This window comes from Lissotriton vulgaris, chromosome 2_2 (genome assembly GCF_964263255.1).
Source record: "Lissotriton vulgaris chromosome 2_2, aLisVul1.2, whole genome shotgun sequence".
NCBI lineage: Eukaryota > Metazoa > Chordata > Amphibia > Caudata > Salamandridae > Lissotriton > Lissotriton vulgaris.
Window position 1 is genome coordinate 4893360 of NC_141688.1, and position 24254 is coordinate 4917613.

Here is a 24254-nt window from a genome sequence, read left to right on the forward strand (position 1 = left end):
TTTTTTTAGTGAATTTAATAGGTTTTTTAAATGCTAATTCCTAACTATAACTGGTGTGAAACCTATGGTTTTTTCAGTGAATATATATACTGACATAAAACCATTGAAATTCCACGTTATAGTTACCTGACTGATTGATATCTCTGATTGATATCTCTGAATCACTGTGATATTTTAGATGCAATGAAAGAAATAATCAAGTATGGTATGTCTAATTGTTTGATAAGTAAATTATGCCTGAAGGTAGTGGATAAGCAACTAATGGCACAATGTTACTAACAATCATACACTAACAACAGGATATACAAAAACATCAATTTTATTCAAGATGTAGTGGAAACTAAATACCATATAAAAAGACACAATAAAATGAGCAATAAAATGAGCACAATTCACTAGTAAAATACAAAAAGTACAAAAAAGTATTTTTACAGATTAAAATATAATTCAATAACAAACACCAAGGATTACGACCCGCATAATCACATTAAAGGACAGAAACATGTAAGACATTAAGGTTTGTACAATACAGTAGGTGCACTCTGTGTCCTAATGTCACTAGAAAATACAGCACACTACTAATTAGATGCTTGTGTAGTAGTGCTGGAGTCTTGAGTTGCACGAAGTAAATGCGTCGACGCGTTTCGATGGACAATATGATCACTCAATCTTTATCAAGACTTTAATCATTTTCTCTGTCCTATTAGCAGGGTCATGTACAATTAATCGCCCGAACTGTTATTTGGCTCAGCGTTGTGAATTGAGCGCTCCGAGATTTATTTTCTTAAATTTTTGACATATATAGTGCACAATATCCCAATGCACCAAAGACCCGATCTTCGTATCTTTCTGATAATGGAGTCAAAGGTAATGGAAATGGTTAAAATATTGTCTGTTCCTTTCCTAATCTAGTTCGATATAGGCAGGAGGATCCAATGTGGATCCTAAACAATGCTCTATGTACCTTCAGTCGGTTAAAATTTCTGTGCTTTTCAAGTCCCAAACGCACTATTGCTAAAATTGCAGGGCCAAATGTCCCGGTAGGTTTCTTGTCTCACGAACAGAATCGCCTGCAATTTTAGCAATAGTAACACATGACCGCCCTCAAGAACACCACCCGCAATCACCACCAGTTGATCCGCACCACCAAGACAACAGCAAGGAACTCTTCAGTATTGTTAAAGAGCTCTCCAACCCCAGCGCCTGCAACAAAGACATCACACCCTTGCAAGACCTCTGCCTCACCTCGTTCTTCCACCGCAAGATCGCCGACATACACAACAGCTTCGGCGCACTGACCATGGACCCATCCACCGAACCTGCACCCCTCTCCACCACCCTCTGCACCTAGACCCCGGTCAGCACCGAAGACACCGCCCGCCTAATGAACACCATCCACTCCGGCTCCCCTACCAACCCCTGCCCACACCACATCTTCAACAAAGCCAACTCCATCAATGCACCCCAACTCCAGAACATCATCAACAGCTCCTTCGCATCCGCCACCTTCCCGGAGAGTTGGAAACATGCTGAGTTGAGCGCCCTCCTGAAGAAACCCACCGCGGACCGCACAGACCTGAAGAACATCCGCCCCCATCTCGCTCCTCCCCTTTCCTGCCAAAGTCATCGAGAAGACCGTCAACAGACAACTCTCCGCCTTCCTCGAGACCAACGGATCCCTCGACCCCTCTCAGTCCGGGTTCCGAGCGAACCACAGCACCAAGACCGCCCGCATCGCAGCCACCGACGACATCAGGTCCCTGCTCGACAACAGGGAAACAGCTGCCCTCATCCTCCTGGACCTCTCAGCAGCCTTCGAGACGGTATGCCACCGCACCCTGACACAGCGCCTCAGCGACACCGGGATCCAAGGAGCGGCCCTGGAGTGGATCATCTCGTTCCTCAACGGAAGTACCCAGAGAGTGCGCCTCCCCCCGTTCCGATCCACGGCCACCAAAGTCATCTGCGGCGTTCCGCAGGCTCCTCACTCAGCCCACCCTCTTCAACGTCTACATAAGCCCTCTCGCAGCCATCGCACGCCAAAACAACCTCAACATCATCTCCTATGCAGGCGACACCCAGCTGATCCTCTCCCTCACCAACGACCCCGCCACCGCCAAAGCCAACCTCCAGGAAGGAATGAAAGACGTCACAGAATGGATGAAGATCAGCCGTCTGAAACTGAACTCAGACAAGACGGATGTCCTCATCCTCGGACCATCTCCCTCCGTCTGGGACGACTCCTGGTGGCCCCCTGCCCTGGGCACCGCACCCAAGCCAACGGACCACGCACTCAACCTGGGCTTCATCCTGGACTCTTCCCTCACGATGAGCAAGCAAGTCAACGCCGTCTCGTCATCCTGCTTCAACACTCTGTGCATGCTCCGAAAGATCTTCAGTTGAATCCCCACCGAAACCAGGAAGACGGTCACCCAGGCCCTCGTCACCAGCAGTCTGGACTACGGAAACACCCTCTACGCTGGAACCACATCCAAACTCCAGAAAAGACTCCAACGCATTCAGAACGCCTCAGCACGACTCACCCTGGACATCCCTCGCCACAGCCACATCTGTGCCCCTCTGAGAGACCTGCACTGGCTCCCCGTCAACAAGAGGATCACATTCAGACTCCTCAACCACGCACACAAGGCTCTCCATGACACAGGCCCAAAGTACCTCAACAGCCGCCTCACATTCTACACTCCCACCTGCCAGCTCCGATCCGCCAGCCTCGCCCTCGCCTCCGTCCCACGGATCCACAAATCCACAGTCGGAGGAAGATCCTTCTCTCCTACCTGGCAGCCAAGACATGGAACTCCCTCCCCACTCACCTATGGCTGACCCTGAACCACCTCTCCTTCAGGAAACAACTCAAGACCTGGCTGTTCGAGCAGTAGCAGAATTTGCACACCGTTTTATAGATTATCTTCCCTCTCTTTTCCATTCATAGGCATTTTATTAAAGCATATTGTTTTAGCACTTTAAGTATAGTGAAGCATTGTTTGCAGGTTTTGCACATTGTGTAACACTTTAAGTGTTATTAGCTAAATACTGTGAGTTTTGCACATTAATTTAAATCTGGTATTTATGGCAAACTTTGCACAGTGATAAGCATGCAGTGGACAGATATTTCGAATAGAATTTGGGGTCCTCGGTGTATAGAATAAGGGAATTGTTGCTAATGCACTGTAAAGGAAATCTTTGAAAAGTTTTTAAAGTACTGGGTTAAGGATGCAATGTTGATTGAAAAGCTAAAATGATATATATGGTACTTTGTGTGTACAATGAGTCAATAGCACAAAAAAGATGCTGAAAGCAATTGATATATACGATTTGAGATTATCGGAAATATTTGTCTCCAATTTTGAGGTGGTGCGTCATATTCCCTGTGCTCATATATAGTCTAAGGGAAGTTAATATTGTCAATTGAGTGCGTACATGCACTAGTCGTGCGAAGACATCCTCAATTTTCGGTTTGATTTTTCTGATTTGGTACTTCACCGTAATTGCAACAATGTATTGTGCCTTGCTAGCCCTACTTTGTTTTGTAACAAAATCATACACATCCCACATCAGGGTTGTATAGAAGTTAGTGAGCTATGGACCTGTTCCTTTAAACTGTTTTAAATGGGTGGTGGCAGGACTTAAATAGCTCTCTAAATATGCCCCAGACAAAGGCTTTTTGCAAAATGCGTATGTCTTTTCTCCTCTAATGCACGTGCACTATGCTGGTGATAATAAAAAAAGAAGGAAAATAATTTGAAAAACTGAAGCAATCGCATTGCCTGCGTTCATGCCACCTTCTTGTGTTTCCATGTAAATCAAAGGAGGGAGCGGAGAGAGATTGTCTCCTTATGGACACTAGGGGCGGATTCAGTCTCCCCAATAATAGTTAAAGAACATAGAGAATCCACCCATGAATGTTAGGCGAAGGAGAAGGGGAACAGGTTTTAGAAAGGTGAGTGTTTACTACAGTATTGGAAAGCACTTTGTGTTTTTAAAATACCCCTCACACACCAAAGGGGGCCTTGGTGTCATGTTTCATCATAGCGGTCTTCGCGTCCCTCTACGGAACCTGGCGTGCTTCTAACCAACGAATACGTGGGAGCACTGATGTAATCTCTATGTGTGGTGCCTGAGGTTGATGAGTGGTAGGGTCAGAAGTGAATGGATTAATGAGTGTTTTAAAAAAATACCTGGCAAGTACATAACCTCCTGTGAGTGCGTTGACATGTTTCAAAGCGTAAAGCTTCTTCTTCAGGACGGGTGCGCAGATCCCTACCGTACTCACATGTACTGTCTCAACATAAATAATATTATGTGGGGGAATTGCAAATTGTGCCTATATGGTAGAAATGGCTTGAAACAAGGTACTGCCTTTGTTGTAAATTTGCTATGGTGAAATCAAGGGCATCATGAGCCTGCAAGGACGTTCTGCTTACTAGCACTACGAGTAGAGTTACTTCCTGCTACCAACGATCCTGTCCTGACTCCGTGAAGACCCCTATGATGAAGCATGACACCAAGGGCCTGTTCTTTAACCTTCTTGTGTTTGCCCTTTTGCTTTGGAGGCAAAGTTGTCAGACAGTGACCGGTAATTGTGCATATATATATATATACTTAACCCCAATATTTCCAACCTATCTTTTACTGATGTCTCTGTTAAAAGGGTGGTCTCTGTATGCTTTGTTTACACTGCGCTTACTGTGACAGCATTTTTTTATTGCTTACATTAAAGTGTTGGGCAAAAATATACAACAAGCATTGGCAAAGCCTATCGGTCTCAGCTTTGAAACCTAGGTGCAGATCTACAAGGACTGGGGCATCTCTGAAAATCAGTAGGGATGCGCCAGTCAACTTGAGACATTCAAAACCACCCTTGCTCCACCACTGAGGAGCTGCATCAGTGGTGGAGCAAGGGTGATGAGCTGTGCCTATCCTTTCGCAGTGGTGCAAGTATAGGTAGATGCGTGTCATATCTGCCGGTGTAAGGTTGGCGCAGTGCTGGAGTCATGTCACGGGCGTGACGCAGCTCCAGCACTGTTCCAAGCCGGCCTATCTTCAACACTGTTCGCCACGCCTTAAGCCAGCTTCGAGCAGGCACAAGGTTTTGACGCAGCAGCGTCAGAAAAGTGACTGAGTAAAATCTTGTAGATTTCACTCAGGCACTTTTCCTAGGCTATACCAGACACAGGTATAATGTGGAGTAGGGGTTTACGGCGTGACGCATCTCCTTAGATGCGTCACGTTGTAAATCCGTTGCAGCGTGGTGCTTGCTTTACCCCACTGCTGCGTCACATCAGTGACTCAGTGACGACGCAAATGTGTCACACAGGGGCTCGTAAATCTGCCCCCTAGTGCTTGCTGCCTTCCTAGATTAGTGATGTGAATGCTCATTCATTCACGGCAGCCACCTTGAAACAGAAATATTGTTAAATACTGTTTGTTAAATACTCCAATAAAACATAAAAATGATGGCTGGTGTGGATGCACTCACATCCACTGTCATCTTTCACTCTATTTTATTTTCTTATATTAAATTCTATTCAAAGATGGTCACTGTGGTTGCATTCACACCTCAATCTTTCCTTCTTTAAATTAGATTTGTTTAAATACAGCTCATTTCGAAATGCCTGCTGCTTATGCCTTTGTATGAGCACACATTAACGGCTATATGGAATAGTCTCAACCTCGTTTAAGCTGGCCATCCACGCAGAGGGCAGAAAAAAACTGTTTGAAGAGCGGGCAGATTCAGGGGTCAGTGTTTGTGGGGTGAGTAGGAGGAAGACAGAGAATGGAGAGAAAAGGATAGGTAATAGTGCCCCCAGAGCACTGTAAAACAATAAATGACCTCAGCAAAGGAAGGATAACTCATCCAAACTGAACACTGTGAGATCTAAATGTTCCTGGTGAGACAAACACAAGAATAGTAAAAAAAGCCCATAGATCATGAGTAGGCTAGGGAGATATACAGAACAAATAATTCCAGCATGAGTGAGGGACTGACAAAAGCCAACTAATGCAAAGTATACGCAAAGTATTTGAAATAAAGGTTGTGCCAAGAGACAGTTAAGGTGTGGGTAGATGGGACCTAAAACTTTGTTTGTTAGAAATAGGGTCTCTCCCACTTGGCAGTGGTTTGCATCCTGTCCAATTAGGGACCCTCACTCTAGTCAGTGTAAGGGGATTACACAGCTAAAATAACCCCTGTTCACCCCCTTTGCAGCTTAGTATGAGCAGTCAAGCTTATCTCAGAGGTAATGGGCAAAGCATTTGTAGATACACAGACAGTAACACATTGAAAACACTACAAAAGGAGTCCACACCAATTAAAAATATATATAAATATTTATCTGAAGAAAACCACTTTTCAAAGATTAAATCAGTTCAGCCCATAGAAATCTATGGATGCATCACTCTTAGCACAAAGTGTCTTGGATGTATCTAAAATCAAAGATGATGCGAGGCACAAGGTAGGTGAGGCATCAGTAAAGCAAAGCGATGCATCGGTTCCTTACTCACAGGGGGTGATGTGACGGTTCCTTACTCCCAGGGGAGGTGATGCATTGGCTCCTTACTGCTGCACAGCAAAGGTGATGTGTTGGTTCCTTAATGCTAGGGGAGATGATACGCCCGTCCCTTAATGTAAAGAGAGGAGATACTTCGCTCTCCGGATAAGTGACCTCGGTTACTTGCTGCCAGGCAACGTCGATGAAGAAATCAGCAGGCAGGGCCAATGCGGAAAAAATCCAGATGCGTTGCGTTGATTCCACAGTGATGAAGCAGGCGCTGCATTGGAGTTGTAGCACTGTGTCATGGACTTTGGTGAGGTGGAACTTGAAAATAAGGCTGCAGTGATTCTTCTGACGCGCTGCACTAAAAAGCTGAGGCCTGTGGTCTAATTAACTGTACTTGCAAATTATTGGCTGGGGTAATTTTAGAACGGTTGGAGGCCTGAGTAACTGAAAACTGGAAGTTTTCCGGATGTACAATATGGCTTCAGGAGGGGCCTGGGAACCATCGAACAATGTCTTAATCTCCACCTGGTCATAAGCAAGTCATAAGCAAGTACACAATAGCCAAGGTCAGATCTCTTTATCTCAGGTTTATGGATCTTACATCAGCTTTTGACTGGGTGCAGGGAGAGAGATTATGGGAAAAAATGCTGGATCTGGGCATTGAACCATCCTTAGTCCATTTTCTAGCCAAAATGCATAAAGATGTGACTGGGAGGGTCAGGTATGGAGTGGGTGGGGAACTCTCTGCACCCAGCAAAATGAATCGTGGGGTTTGTCAAGGTTGTGTCCTTGCCTCATTTTTTTTTTGTCTGTATATTAATGACCTAGAAAGTTACATTAATCATGGGAATGTGGATCTCCCTAAGATAGGCACCAGAAATCTCCTGGTATTGCTTTATGCCGATGATTGTGTCCTAATGTCTAGACCCAGTGTGGGCCTACAGAAGTTAGTGACCAGGTTTAATGATTTTATGAACGAATTGGGTTTAAGGACAAACATAGCAAAATCTTACACCATAGTGGTGGGTAAATCCCCCACCACTTTAAAATCATGTTTTATCAACAACTAAAAGCTGTCTTATGTCCCAACTTTCTCGTACCTGGGAATCCCGTTCGATCAGAAAGGTACCTGACGCCATCTATTAGAAACAAGGGTCATAAGTTTTAATCAAACCCTGGAGGCGGTATTTAGGTTCACGAAGAAGTTAACTCAATAATCAATATTTACAAGACTTGCTTGTTTTATTTGTATGGGGCTGGAGTATGGGGCTGTTGTATTCCAATGCTTCTCCAAGTAGTTGAGAACAACTTTATGAGATGTTTGTTGACAGTCCCCAATAGTCTTCCCAACATTGTTTGTCATAGTGAACTTGGTTTGGCCCTTCTGTCTTTTCACATACAAACTGCACAGTTTTACTGTGGCACTCAATGTGGGCGAAGGAAGAGCCAGCCCTTAATCGCACAATCATATTAGACTGTTTTAAACATGATTACATGTTGAAGATACCTTGGCTCAGTTACATAAAAAAATAGTTGGGGTTATTGGGGCTGGCAGATTGTTTTGATAATCCAGCTAATATTGCTAAGATCCTGAGAGCACCTAGAGATGGTAAAAAGAGAGTTTCGGAAAACTCTCTTCAAGTACATTCTCCAGGTGTTGAGCCATATCTCTTTTTTTACTTCAGTCATACTAAATGGTTTTATCCCATAAGGTTCAGGTTTAGCATCTCACACTTCTTGGTTTCTTATCCCCGCAAAGATTATTGCGATGCTAAACTGGATCTGTGCCCTTGTAACTCTAAGACTACACAGAGCACGTTTCATTTTTTGTTTTTCTTTCAACTTTATATCAAGCCATGGCTCGATTTAATTATTCCTCTTTTAAAGTTTTTAAATATTAGGAAGTGTCGGCCAGCTTTATATCATCTGTAGTTTTTAAATGATGAATTTACTTGTTTAATGATCTACAGATACTTTTCTGCAGCTGTCCGTTTGCATAATATTGTTGGGAAATTATCTTCTTTGTCCTGTTTTAATGAATTATTTTGGGATTTTATGGCCCACGGGACGGGGGTTCTTCATGAAGGTCTCTAGTTTATGCTGCTAATTTGTAGAGACATCAACTTCTTGAATTACTCCTACCACATCCTGACCATGAATTACCACTGTTTTTAAGTATATCATCCATTGTCTGTATTATATTTTTAATTTAAGTTTTAAATGTGTTTTATGATGCATTTTTTTATGGTTGCAAGTCAGCAGAAGAAAAATATTTGACTGACTGACTGACAAGGCTGCAGTGGTTCTTCTGACGCGCTGCACTGAAAAGCTGAGGCCTGTGGTTGTTGCATTGATCAGGAACCACGCTCTGGTGCTGTAAGTAGTGATTCATCAAACTTTGTAGGGATGCGTCGATAACAACACGTGCTTCAAGTCAATGAATGGAATTTCTCCTTCAGTTCACCAGATTCCAGTACCAATTGCCTAGGGACTGGATTTGGCACCACTTGGCAAGTTAGGACTCTCAGCAGAAGAGCCCAGGCACTGGTAGGCAAAGTCTTTGAATGGCACTGAGACTTCTTAACAGGAGGCAAGCACCCACAAGCCCTAGGATAACATTGGAAGCAGTATACAAAAAGCAAAGTCCAGCCCTTTCACTCCCAGTACAGAAACAGCAAGTAGCAGGGCAGCACAACGAATCAACATGCAGAGTGGTAGTCCCTCCTACAGCATGCAGGTCTTCTTCCTGGCTCCTGGCATAATGTCCATTTATTTCTTTTAGTCTAGTAGTGTTCTGACTTGAGAGAGTCAGAGGTCCAATGCGTATAACCATTTTGCCTTTGAAATAGGCGCACTACAAAGGGAAGTCTTGGTAGTGCACTAGACCCTGATTTTCCCTGACCTGGCTCCAGACACACTAGAAGGAGGGGGGTTAAGACAGCTTTGTCTGAGGACAGGCCCAGCCCTATTCATGTGTCAGTGACAACTCCTCACACCACTCTAGCCCAAGAAGGCACATCAGCCTGGTGAAGGGCAATCAGGATATGCAAGGTACACCTCAGTTCCCTTTGTGTGATTGTCTAGAGTGAAAGCACAAGAGCCTAATTGTTATACTAACCCTGACGTGGATTCCACAGACAGGCAGTAGCACAGAATGTTTAAGCAAGAAAATATCCACCTTCTAAAAGTGAACTTGTATGTGATGGGACTACATCTAGCCCCCCCAAAAAAACCAGTCGCACAGCTTCATGCCGCCCCTGGCGTGCGTGTTTTCACCCACATTTTTTTTACCATTTCTTATGATGTTCCAACTTTTCTCCATTATTATTTAACTTCTCTTAAAACGTTATATTCACTCTTTAATCCAAATCCACTGAACCGGATAAAATGCCAATTTTCAATTTTCTACTATTCAGACTGTGCCCATCCAGGCCTCTTGTAAGAATATGAGAGATGCAAAGTTCATCGCAAGCAGTCTTTATTTCATGTGTAAACCCAATGCATTTCGGGCCCCTTCGTGCGCTTCTTCGGGGGCCACTACAATTAATAATAACAGAATAATTATTAACACTATTGTTATGCAGATGTACATTACGACAAAGTTCCATTAACATTATGCATTTTCAAACGTTGCCTGTCTGCACTTTACATCTTATCTTTCCCCTCCCACTATGTACTATGTACATTGCGCGCAAATCCGTCCTGCTTCTCCTTTTCTAACCTTACCCCTCCGTCCTAATCCACCTCTAAACACTTTCCAGATTGGGTTTACACATGAAATAAAGACTGCTTGCGATGAACTTCGCATCTCTCATATTCTTACAAGAGGCCTGGAGGGGCACAGTCTGAATAGTAGAAAATTGAAAATTGGCATTTTATCCGGTTCAGTGGATTCGGATTAAAGAGTGAATATAACGTTTTAAGAGAAGTTAAAAAATAATGGAATGGAGAAAAGTTGGAACATCATAAGAAATGGTAAAACATTTTTGGGTGAAAACATGCACGCCAGGGGCGGCATGAAGCTGTGCAACTGTTTTTTTTGGGGCTAGATGTAGTCCCATCACATACAAGTTCATTTTGACTGATGGCAGTGGGGCACGCCTAATAACCGATCTGCACGCAATTGGTAAAGAAAGGACAGACAAAATTGGAGAAGAAAAGAAATGTGTTAAAATAGGTGTGCATCCCTTTATCACATGTAACTTCATAACTAAAGCCCTACCCAGGGAGTGCACCCGCAGGATTAGCAAGTATACGGATAAGAAAACAAAAAGAGACTTTTTGAATCCACATAAATCATCAAAAGACCGGAGTTCACCGCAAGTGGCAGAGAAATCACACGGAGTGATTTACAGATGGACACATTGAAGATTGCGGCATTTTTTAAATAAATAGATATGGCAATTGAAAGACGGATTGCTTGACTGCAGACATGCATATTGGGATATGTAGTTTTGTAATAGGAAGAAGGCACGCAAGGGCGGGAAGCTTATGGAGTCTTAGCCAATTGGGAGAGAGAGCATATGGAAAGGGGCGACCACTCGGTCCCCCCGAACGTATGGTAGGGGGCCCTGATCCTACCGGGAAACCATTTTGGGCGGGAGGGGCGTGTCTCGGCTGGTATGCCCGAAGCGGCGTAGCCGGGGCGCGCCTTTTTCCCACCCAAGAGGGGTTGTCCTAGACACCTACACCGTTGGCCACGCCCCGTAGGCGTACCAGAGGAGGGTACACGCCCTCCCGAAGATGAATAAAAGGAGCAACAACCCAAAGAAGCATCCTCTTGTTCCTGTGCTTGGAAGCTGCACCCTCTCGTTGAACGTGAGCCCTCGACGGAACAAGGAGCAATTTTGAGAACTTGTAATTTTTGTGTTTCTCTTCCAGGAGCCTTCTCTTCATTTTGGACCTCCGGACACAGGACCTCGTTAAACAGCTAAGCAGCAAGGGTCGAGTATCCGAACAACGATGCCTGGCAAGAAGGTCGGAAAGAAGGCTGGGACGGAGCAGATGCTCCGCATGCTGATGAAAGATATGGCGAGCATGAAGAAGCAAATGGCGCCAATGAACAGTACAGGCAGACCGAAGAAGGTCATCGGACCAGCATTGCCGGGAGTAGTTCCCGCAGGGAGAGGTAAAAGGGCCAGGAATAGGGCGGCAGGGGGGGAGGCCCCAGTTCCCGAGTCACCCCCGGTAAGCCCAGTCAGTCCGGTCGAGGCCCCGGTACCGACCCCGGTGCCATCCCAACCGATTCCGGTTATAGTTACGCCCACGAGCGAGGAGGACATGCCTCCTGAGTTAGCCGCCCAGTTGGCCGCATGGCTTGGGAAGAATACCGAGGGCGCGGTGGCACCCGGGGACACAGCCGAAGAGGCTAAATTGCTAATGAAGCAGTTGCGGCAATCGCGAGATGCTGCGAAGGCGAATCTCCCTCTTGTCCCCTCACAGATTCCTTCGGAAGGACCAGCGGCTGGCGGTGGAAAATCAGCGGTACCAGCTATGGAGTCTGGTAAGCAGCCACTGCCAATGGCAAGTGGGGGGTCTTTGCCCTCAAGGAGGGAAAAAGTAGTTCAGCATATTCCGCTGGCCACGAAGGAAATGATTTGGGCTGATAAATATGTAAATATGTTCTCACTTCTGACTGACCATCACGAGATTGAGTACGTTAAGGCTCAGAAGGATTTGTTGCATCCGAGTGTGTGGCGCGCAAAAATGGCGGGCTTCAGGGTGGATGAGACGATCTCTAATTGGGCCAAGGCCTTTGGGATGTTTACAGCTATTTTGGGGGAACGTAAACCCGAGATTTTAAGTGAATTAGCATGTTATCAGACACGCATAATGGATTTCTATGAGACATATGAGGGGGATCAATGGAGGGGTTATGATAGTAAGTTTCGTAAGGCCAAGGAGCACGATTCGTCTCTGACGTGGGACTGTCTCGACTCCGTATCGTGGCAGAAACAGCTCTTGCCGGGCACGACGAAGTCGTCCTCGCTCGGTGAGTATGGGTCGGCGCCTTCCCGCCATCAATCGGCGGCGCCCTTTCGAGCAAACCTCGCTGGTGATCACAAACCCAGGAGTGGTGGGAATGGGGGTAGAAGGGGGGTTTGCTGGAATTTTAACAGAGGCAAGTGCTCGAGGCCACAGGGCACATGTAAGTTCAGGCATGAGTGCGCAGGATGCGGACACTCGTCACACCCGGAGAGTTCGTGCAGAGCCAAGAATGGGGATACCGGGGGTAGAGGAGGTGCCAAACAGGTCTAATATCGGCCAAGGGGAGCCACTTCCTACCCCCGTAGATATCATGGCAATGATCCCCTGGCTAAACGAATACCCTGATCATGTCTCCGCTGGGGTGTTACGGGACGGCTTCTCGTATGGGTTCCACTTCCACATCCCGGCGGGGGATTTTCGGGGGGAATCACTGTGTAGAAATCAACTGTCTGTTCAGCAGCACCCGGTGGTTGTAGAAAACAAGATTGCAAAGGAGGTGGCCCGGGGCCGGGTCTCCGGCCCGTATAGGCACCCGCCGGTTCCTAATTTCATTTGTTCACCGTTGGGAGTGGTCCCCAAGAAGGACCCAGGTGAGTTTAGGTTAATTCATAACTTGTCGGCTCCTAGGGGTCTTTCGGTAAACGATGCGATTGATCCAGGAGTCTGTTCGGTGCGGTATGCATCCTTTGATGAGGCCGTCGCCATGTTGAATCGCCTGGGGCCCGGAGCGCTGATGGCTAAATCGGATATTGAATCAGCATTCCGGTTGTTCCCGGTACACCCTCAGGATCAGCGTCTGTTAGGTTTTGTGTTTCAAGGACGCTATTACATGGATAGATGTATGCCAATGGGTTGCTCCATCTCTTGTGCTTATTTTGAGAAATTCAGCTGTTTTCTGCAATGGGCATTCACCAGAGCTACGGGCTATACACATGTGATGCATTACTTAGATGATTTTCTGTTCTTGGGGCCAGCCGGTGACACAGAATGTGCACAGGCTTTAAGGGAATTTTGCAATCTCATGAAACGATTCGGTGTGCCATTGGCACCGGGAAAGACGGTGGGGCCATCCACTTCACTCGAGTTTCTTGGAATTGAGCTCGATTCAGTGGAGGGATGCTTCCGTTTGCCCTGGGACAAAGTGATGAAATTCAGAGCATCGCTAGAATTGTGCATTAGCAAAGAAAAGGTAACTCTCCACCAGTTGCAACAAGCGGTGGGCCAGCTTAACTTTGCCCTCAGAGTGATACCAATGGCCCGCCCCTTTTCCCGCTCTATCTCACAAGCCATGGTCGGTCTCAAGGAGGGACACCACCGCACAAGACTGTCGGCAGAGGTTCGCCAGGATATGCACATATGGTTGGCATTTCTGGCGTATTTCAACGGTCGAGTGGTATGGAGCAAACCACCAGTATCCTCAGACGAGCTGGGTTTGTGGACCGACTCGGCAGGGAGCGTGGGATTTGGCGCCATGTTTGGTAATCGATGGTCGGCGCAAACATGGCCGACGTGGTGGCACACCAGTGGGTTAACAGGTAACATTGGGTTTCTCGAGTTGTTCCCCATTTTGGTGTCCCTAAAGGCATGGCCGGATAATTTCCGTGATCGCTCAGTGGTGTTTTGGTCTGATAACATGACCGTGGTTGAATGCATAAATAACCAGGCAGCACGCTGCAAGTGGATTTTGAGATTGTTAAAGGAAATTGTACTACTATGCATGAGACTGAACGTCAAGTTTAGGGCAAAACACGTGCCCGGTGTTTTGAACAAGGCGGCTGATGCACTCTCTCGTTCCCACATGCAGGCCTTCAGGGGTTATCTACCTTCTGCGGATCTAGTGGCGGCACCATTTCCCGAAGCTCTATGGTTGCTCGGTGCCCAGGATTACAGGACCTTGTGGGAGCCAGCTTAGCCCCCAGGACAAGGATAGCGTACGAAGGAGCGTTTCGTTCCTATTGTGCATTTTTGGGTCCAGCAGGAGGGGATAAGTGGGGCAGGAGGAGTATGTACTGAAGTTCTTAGTAGCACTCCACAAGGCAGGCCGATCGGCAGCGACGGCCAATAGGCACAGGGCCGCCATTGCATTCATGGCGCAGGCGTATGGTATCAAGGACACCACATCATCCTTTTTGGTAAAGAAGGCACTGCGAGGGTGGCAACGCCTCGAGGGTCATAAAGTAGACGAGAGGTACCCGATTGGGTTAGAAAGATTGTCCCTGTTGATGTCGGTACTCCCCGAGACATGTTCCTCCCAGTCCGAAGCAGTGCTATTCCGGGCCGCTTTTGCATTAGCATTCCATGGGGCTATGCGGGTAAGCGAGCTGGTGGCAAAAAATAAGAAGGATGTGGGGGGAGGTCTGTGTCGGGAGCACGTCCAGATCAAGGGTGATTCAATGGTAATCACAATCGCCAGGTCAAAAACCGATCAGGGTGCGATGGGGGACAGTATTGTGGTCCAGCGCATGCGAGGGTCCCCCATGTGCCCGGTGCAGTGCATTGAGGTATATCTGGCGCAAAGGGCGGCAACATGGGGGGGTAGCTTGCTGAGACACACCGACGCCACCCCACTGACAAGGTTTCAGTTTCAGCGGGTGTTAACTTTGGCAATAGCGGCAGCGGGCTTGAACCCGAGCGATTTTGGGACCCATTCCTTCAGAATAGGGGCTGCTACAGAGGCTACAGCCAGGGGTCAGAGTGTTGAAATGGTGAAACACTTGGGGCGATGGTCCTCGAATTGTTATAAAAGGTATGTGCGGTTGCACATGTTGTGAAGCTAATGTCATGCACTCACGCTTCTTGTTTTTGTTTGGTTTACAGTTTCGCAAGCTTGCGAGGCGGGGCGGACTGTGCAGTTGACCCGACACCTGGGGACCAGCGGTCAAAGAACACCGGCTGAGGTGAGAGTGGTGTGGGTCGTGGGCCACTCATACGTGAGGCGTGCCGCGGACGTATTCAAAGCAGGTGACATGATTCACGCAGCTGGGGAATACGGGTACAGGGTGACCTTCCACGGAAGGGGCGGGCTCTGTATTGACCAGTTTCAATGTTTTTTCGAGGGACTGTTAGGGCGGACAAGGTCACCGCCGTCTATAATCATAGTGCATCTGGGAGGCAATGATTTGGTGGCGCTCAGTCGACGAGTACTCCTCGAGCGTATTCTATCCACTGTTAGCTGGTTGGCAAAGAGGGTTCCGGGGTGCACGATTGCATGGTCGCACATGATTCCAAGGAAGGTGTGGCGGGGGGCCCTCTCTGTGTCGGCTTTGAATCATTCAGTAAAGAAAATCGATAACAAGCTGGGTAGATTGTTTCGTTCAGGACAGTTGCACTTTATTCCACATGGATGTATTCGGGGGGATAACATGTACCTAGAAGATGGGGTTCATTTGTCCCGGGTGGGGAATGTCTTACTCATAGGAGACTTCATAGCCTGGTTAAGGGGTTTGTGTAATCATGACCTTTAGTAGGAGTGTGGGGGGTCCGGATAGCCGGTCAACTATCCGGGCCTGTGGCGGTAAGGTCATGATCGGTGAGCAGTAATTTCAAGATCCCTAGAGGAGGGGCGCCACCCATTATGGATGGGAGCGCCCGGGGGAAGGTGGCCATGGGCCCCTCACACGGGGAGGCGGCACCCACTAAGTATGGGGTCGCCAAAGGGAAGGCGGTCATAGGCCCCTCCCAGGGGAGGAGGCGGCTCGATGCCCCTCCTAGGAATTTCCCGGGGCCAGGATATCCGCGACGGCGGATGTGGTGAACAGTGTGGGGTGGGAGGGGGGTCCACGCTACCTTCCAGACACCTCACACAAGTCCTCGGACGGCCATTAAGATGGCATCGAGTATATAAGGGGGCCCCCGCTAAGACAAGGGAAATTGGAAGTTGGCACAAAGGTACAGTCCTCTGTGCGGCCGCCCCTCACACGTGAGGGGGGAGTTCTGGTAGTAGGGATCTGACACCGGTTACGACCTTGCCGTTGGCCCGTAATGTTAGGATGTACAATTTTTTATTTAGAGAGTATGCATTTGCAGGATGTTTAGACTCGGCTAGGAGAACCTTTGTATTAGAGATTTGTTAAGGTTAGCCGATAAACATCGTAATGTATAAATGAAAATTGTAAATGATATGAAACTGTTATTTTAATGTTTTAATTTTGTTTCATATTTTAATAAATACGGCCGGGAGGGTAACTCCCTCCCGCCTTCCAAAAGTTCAGACCTGCATCCGTCTTCCCATCTTTGGGGATTGTGTTGGGAGGGGGTGAGAGGCATCCCGGCCATATGGAAAGGGGCGACCACTCGGTCCCCCCGAACGTATGGTAGGGGGCCCTGATCCTCCCGGGAAACCATTTTGGGCGGGAGGGGCGTGTCTCGGCTGGTATGCCCGAAGCGGCGTAGCCGGGGCGGGCCTTTTTCCCGCCCAAGAGGGGTTGTCCTAGACACCTACACCGTTGGCCACGCCCCGTAGGCGTACCAGAGGAGGGTACACGCCCTCCCGAAGATGAATAAAAGGAGCAACAACCCAAAGAAGCATCCTCTTGTTCCTGTGCTTGGAAGCTGCACCCTCTCGTTGAACATGAGCCCTCGACGGAACAAGGAGCAATTTTGACCCACCCACCAGCCCCTGATGGAAGCGATTGGTAGTGCAACTAAGTTGATTTGCGGTGATAATATCTTTTCCTTCCAGGGTTTTCGTGTGCAATAAAGATTTCAATGTTTGAACTGCAATAAAATGATTTGCTTCATAGCATGTTTTCTCACTCAAGTTGAGCGGAGTATCACAGTCTGATTTTGAAATATGTGACATGTGTAGATAAAGGATTAGTAGTGCAATGTTCAGTTTAACGCTTTTCGCTCTTCTTTAGGTTCCAAAACGTCGTATTTATTTTGGTCAGGCGGTAAGGTCATGATCGATGAGCAGTAATTTCAAGATCCCTAGAGGAGCGACGCCACCCATTATGGATGGGAGCGCCCGGGGGGAGGTGGCCATGGGCCCCTCACACGGTGAGGCGGCACCCACTAAGTATGAGGTCGCCGAAGGGAAGGCGGTCATAGGCCCCTCCCAGGGGAGGAGGCGGCTCGATGCCCCTCCTAGGAATTTCCCGGGGCCAGGATATCCGTGACGGCGGATGTGGTGAACAGTGTGGGGTGGGAGGAGGGTCCACGCTACCTTCCAGACACCTCACACGAGTCCTCGGATGGCCATTAAGATGGCGTCGAGTATATAAGGGGGCCCCCGCTAAGACAAGGGAAATTGGAAGTTGGCACAGAGGTACAGTCCTCTGTGCGGCCGCCCCTCACACGTGAGGGGGGAGTTCTGGTAGTAGGGATCTGACACCGGTTACGACCTTGCCGTTGGCCCGTAATGTTAGGATGTACAATTTTTTATTTAGAGAGTATGCATTTGCAGGATGTTTAGACTCGGCTAGGGGAACCTTTGTATTAGAGATTTGTTAAGGTTAGCCGATAAACATCGTAATGTATAAATGAAAATTGTACATGATATGAAACTGTTATTTTAATGTTTTAATTTTGTTTCATATTTTAATAAATACGGCCGGGAGGGTAACTCCCTCCCGCCTTCCAAAAGTTCAGACCTGCATCCGTCTTCCTATCTTTGGGGATTGTGTTGGGAGGGGGTGAGAGGCATCCCGGCCATATGGATAGAGAGCTTCAAATAAGGAGGCGGGAACAGGTAAATGGATTACTGTTTGAGAAAGATGGCGACGACGATAGGTTTTTAACTACAAGCATAGCAGGTATGCAGAGATGGGGGTTGGAAGATACGCTTTGATTTATAATGTAGAAGTATGGGGGAGACGGAGTAGGATGTCAAGTTTTGAACGTTACGTGAGCAGTGAGAATAGGCTGTAAAGTATATGTTTGCATAAACTTTAACATCTGTTGATAGAAGCTTAAAACTTCGAGCCAAGGTGCTTTTTCATTCGGTGATATTAAGATGAAGTGTGGGAGACGGAATGGGATGCTGAGGTTTAAGTGATAAGAAAGCAGTGAAAATAGGCCGTAAAATACATGTTTATATAAACTTTGACATCTGTTGGCAGCAGCTTTAACTTTGAGCCAAGACGCTTTTAATTTTGGGATATCAAGACGTTTTTCTTTTTTGGGATATTTGAACGGTTAACAGAGGGTTTGAGGGGGCTAATGGTGAAGGGAGGTTGGAAGTCTGGGACCATCTGGAAAGTGTTTAGAGGTGGATTAGGACGGAGGGGTAAGGTTAGAAAAGGAGAAGCAGGAAGGATTTGCGTGCAATGTACATAGTACATAGTAGGAGGGGAAAGATGAGATCTAAAGTGCAGACAGGCAACGTTTGAAAATGCATAATGTTAATGGAACTTTGTCGTAATGTACATCTGCATAACAATAGTGTTAATAATTATTCTGTTATTATTAATTGTAGGGACCCCCGAAGAAGGGCACGAAGGGGCCCGAAATGCATTGGGTTTACACATGAAATAAAGACTGCTTGTGATGAACTTTGCATCTCTCATATTCTTACAAGAGGCCTGGATGGGCACAGTCTGAATAGTAGAAAATTGAAAATTGGCATTTTATCCGGTTCAGTGGATTTGGATTAAAGAGTGAATATAACGTTTTAAGAGAAGTTAAAAAATGATGAAGAAAAGTTGGAACATCATAAGAAATGGTAAAAATTTGTTGGGTGAAAACATGCACGCCAGGGGCGGCATGAAGCTGTGCGACTGTTTTTTTTGGGGCTAGATGTAGTCCCATCACATACAAGTTCATTTTGACTGATGGCAGTGGGGCACGCCTAATAACCGATCTGCACGCAATTGGTAAAGAAGGACAGACAAAATTGGAGAAGAAAAGAAATGTGTTAAAATAGGTGTGCATCCCTTTATCACATGCACCTTCTAAAAGTGGCTTTTTCAAACATGCAATTTAAAAAACAACTTCACCAAAAGAGGTACTTTGAAATTGTGAGTTCAGAGATCCCAAATTCTAAACTCTATCTGCTTCCAGTGGGAAATGACACTTTATTTCAAGGCAATCCCCATGTTACCTTATGGGAGAAGTAGTCCTTGTAATAGTGAAAAATTAAATTAGCAACATTTCACTATTGGGACATGTAAAATACACCAGTATATCTCCTACCTTTTAAATACACTGCTCCCTGTCCACTGGGCTGCCTTGGGCCTACTTGAGGGGCGAGATACATGTAGTATAAGGTAAGGTTTGGGCCTGGCAAGTGGGTGCACTTGGCAAATCAAAATGTCTATCTAAAACTGCACACACAGACACTGCAGTGGAAGGTTTATGGCATGTTTGCAGGGCTCCTCATGTGGGTGGCACAATCAGTGCTGCAAGCCTACCAGCAGCAATTGATTTACAGGCCCTGGTCACACTTGCTGCTCTTCACTAGGGACTTACAAGTGAATCAAATATGCCGATCATGGATAAGCCAATCACCAATAGAATTGGTTACAGAGGGCATTATGCACTTTAGCACTGGTGGTTGCAGTTGTAAGGTGCCCAAGCCCTTAAACTAACGTAATCAGGTCAGAAAAAAAGAAGGCAGAAGGCACAACGTTTGGGGATATCCCTGCTAAAGGGCCAGGCCCATCAGTCTTTAACATATAATTTTCTTTCTTAACATGATCTGACGACTAAAAAGCGTTGTGAAGAAAAAAACGTGCCTTACACCAGATACTCGTTAGCCATGCTGTGTGAACTCAGGAATATCTTGGCCCATGGGCTTCCTGTAGGGCCTGTGGAGCCCTATCGCAACTGCCTCAGAATCGATCTCACCATTGTGCTGTTCAGTCGAAGGACATTGTTTAGTCCATGTGGCATGCTTCTAAAGAGCCCGCATTGATCTAAGTTAAGCCAAAGAAAATTAGAACATAAATAAATGATAGCCTCTTTAGTGAAAAAAAATAAAAGCTATTTACCAGTATAATTAAATACAAGATTCCAGAATTCTACATCCTTGCTAACATTTCCTTTCATTCACGATGACTGCATGCTTAACTAAAGCCAAAGCAACTGTTTCTGTTACGGTCTCGATTTGCAATGAATACAAGTTTTTTTTTCAATTCATATATAGCAATACGAAACGCAATGCATGCATTGCCAGTCACCAGAGAAAGTGGATGGAGAAGGACATACCTCTCTACCTTGTGTCTCGCAATGTTATGCACAAATGTTTTGCACTTGCTTTTGCAGTCAGAAAGCTTGCATTAGTTGCCAAGGAAAGAAGGTAACCATTTGCAAAGTGTAAACTGATATTATCTGACATTTCGCACTTTGCATATACAGGTTGCAGACTCTGGCAGGAGCAGCAAGTGGTTTCACAGACCACTATTTCTCCCCTATATCCAGTACATAATATGCTTCTTTTTATGGCATTGTTATCCTCACTCCCTGTAGAGATATGTGTAAGAATGTCAGCACTCTGTGATTGCTGGGTGGAGATTTGATGTATCAGACTGCCCCGATCCCAGCATCGAAAACTGTTGGCAACGATGAGCAAGCTGACGCCGGCCTTTTCAGAACGAATAACGCATAACGGTTGTGCTCATTTGCAAACAGTCCCTTAGCACTGAGCGGAATTTATGAATCTGTTTGTCCGTCTTCGACCATCAGTCTTGGCTCTTTTATTGGCAGGGTCACCTGACCAGTGACACCTTTGTTGGATAGTGTGGGGTGGATGTATGGACCAGCCCTCGTGGGAGTGGCTGGTAAAACACTAGACTGTGCAGGGTGAACAGCCTTTACCACACATGCGAGACAACGCATGCCATTACAACGCGGTCATCACAACGACCGTGTTGTTACATTGCTTACATTTACAACACAAGTCTGAACAACGACTTGTGATAGGGGCAAAAGGTTTTGGATTTAGAATCCAACACCTTTGCTACTGTTGCACAGACTGGAGTTGGAGTAGTAAATTATGCTATTCCAACATCCAGCGCCCCCTACAGCAATTCATTGTTTCGATCTGCACTGTAATGGTATGCGATGTAACAATGCGGTCGTTGTAACGACCGCATTGTAACGGCATGTGTTGTAAACACATGCAGTCTAACGTGACATATTCGTGTGCAGCAGGACACAACAGTCTTCACTTAAAAGTACAGCTGAGGAGCAAACGTTGTCTTTTTTTTAATCCAAGATGAATTGCTTGTCACTGTCAACAACGTAAAAGTGTGTAGGGGGCATGGCCAAGATGGTGCAGAGGCAGGACGTGTTGTGCGGAGGATCTGACGCTGCATCGCAGGCCCCGGTTAGTTATCCTGAACGACCTTCACCTGGGTCACCTGCTGAGCATGGAGATACTGGCTGGAGACAGCGGGACCGACTGCAAGGGAGCCATGTCCGGCTCTAGGGCTGTGTGATCGGTGTCACCGCACCGGGCGTTGACTTGGGGTGGGGGCATCATTATTGAAAATGTATATTGTCATTTTATAAGCATCTGCTGCTGTGTTCCTGGCCTCCAGCAGTTCTCAGACATTAATTAAAATTTCAAAATAACTCTGGTGATTAATCATCTTCCTGGAAAGAGACCTGAGGATTATCTAGAGGACGTTTTGACTCAACCTGAGCTAGCGCAGAGGGTTAAATGCCAGCTGATAAGGACGTGTACTATACAGATAATAAAGTGCATATAATGTAAATAGGTCAGTGGGTATCTGCTTCTGTAAGAGAGTTCCTTTTGTAACTTGTTTATAAGTCAAAATCCTAATATAAAACATTGGGCTATTAATTGTCATCAAAGAGCTGCAAGCAAATTGCAAGTTAGAGCTACATGTTTTTTTGTCCAGCCTTTCATCATCCTAATCTTGTGAAAAGGGTTCATTTGTGTAGAAAACAATTCTTATTATTAAAGAGAACCCGTAACAATGATGTTATGTTTTAAATTCTGAATGTGTGCTTTTCTAGAATAAGGACTCAAACTATATTGCCTACCAGTGTCGATGACATGTCACTCCTACATTATACCTTGTAGTGCTGTCTGATGTAACTTTTCCTACACACTGATTTACACATGTATGATTCTCTCTGTGCAATGTGTATATGGTGTAAAGTGCTCTGACACACTGGTAAGAGTTGCGCTTTAAAACTAAATGAATCTAAGAGACAGTGGTTATGGAGACTTAATGGACATTGTTATCCATGGCAGAGGTCGTCATTGGGGTTGCGCCAACAGACATTGTTGCACAGGGTGCCACCATGGTTATAGCCGGCCCTAAGGGGAGCCCACCCTATTGATTACATTTGCACAAGCGAGGAGAGAGCTGTGACTGCGCAGCAGCCCATGCAGCTCTGCTGGGTGCCTTCAGGCAGTGGCCGTGCCACTCTCGCCGCGCCACAAAGCCACCCCCACTGCCTGGAGCCACCCAGCAGAGCTGAGAGCGCAAAATGAATAGAGGAATGGGTCTGCTGACTCGCCGATGCCCACTGGAAGACTGCCCGGGGGGAGGTCGGCAGGCTCGACAGACCCGACCGGATTAGTGATTCCCCTGGGGTTGCATTCTGCGGCAGCGGGCCGGTAACAAGGAGGACCAATCACGCCAGCCTGCTCGGTCCCCCCTGAGAGGTGTACAGGGAAGGTTAAGAGGCCACCTCTCTCCCCTGAAGAACTGGGAGCGCATCTGGGAGCAGCCTTGAGGCTGGGGAAGGCCGCAGAGGAGCCACAGGAGAGATTGGACTGCTGGTGCATGTGGAGGTTGCCTGTGGCAGAGGAGGGTCACTTGTCTGCCTGGGAGTGCTGGCCTCACGCCCCTGGCCCAGCCCATCGAGTGGTGGAGCCTTGCTTGGCCCACGGGCTTCCGGTGGGGCCTCCGAAGCCCTGGTGAATTGATGGAGAGCCGTGGCAAGAGTCGGCTACTGGCCAGGGCTGAGGCCAAAGGGCTGAGAGAGTCTCCCTGCCATGCACTGGACACCAGTTCCTGTTAGCTGCAGTTAAAGCACCCGTGTGTGACATTTTGGTATCAAGACAGTTGAGAACACCACGGTTGGAGCCTGCTGGTAGTGGAGACAGCAAAAGCCTCTCAGTGTGTCGGGAGCTAGCAGTGGTTGGGGCCTGGTGCATAGGCATTCACCCCCTGCGAGCACCATAGTTAAAAATAAGTAGCCAAGGCTCACTCTGGTGCCCCAAGTTCCGGGAGCTAGAGAGCAGGGGAGTTATCATCAGTTATGTTGCGGCAACATTAGATTCTTATATTATCAAGGTTGTCGCCATCCTGAACGCCATGTAGGAGGCTAAGTCAGCTCTGGAAACTAAAAGAGCCTCTGTTGCAGTGGATGTCAGTCTGTTGAGAGTTGATCATAGAAAGCTAACTGACAAAGTGTGTGAGGCAGAATCCAAGCTCACGTACCCCCGGCCAACAGTGAATGAATTGCAGGACCAACTCTAGGGGCTACGAACAGAGAATAATTCCCTGCAGCTCCACGCCTAGGATGCTGAAGGGCGCTCACAGAGCCTATTCGGATATCAAAAAACCCCTGAGGGCACTGGACATAACATACTTTCTGATGTACCCAGCCAAATTTTGTCTCATCGATCAGGGCCAGACGGTCTTTTTGATGACACCAGTGGAGGTATGGGACAGGCTGGAAGCAATGGCATTAGATAAGTGGAGCAGAAAGTAGTGACTGACTAAGACTACGGGGTTGACTGATTTAGTGCCATAGGGACTTGAGTAGTCAACTCAACTGTTTAGCATACATGGCCTTTGTGGCAACTCAGCTTGAAGAAGGGAATAA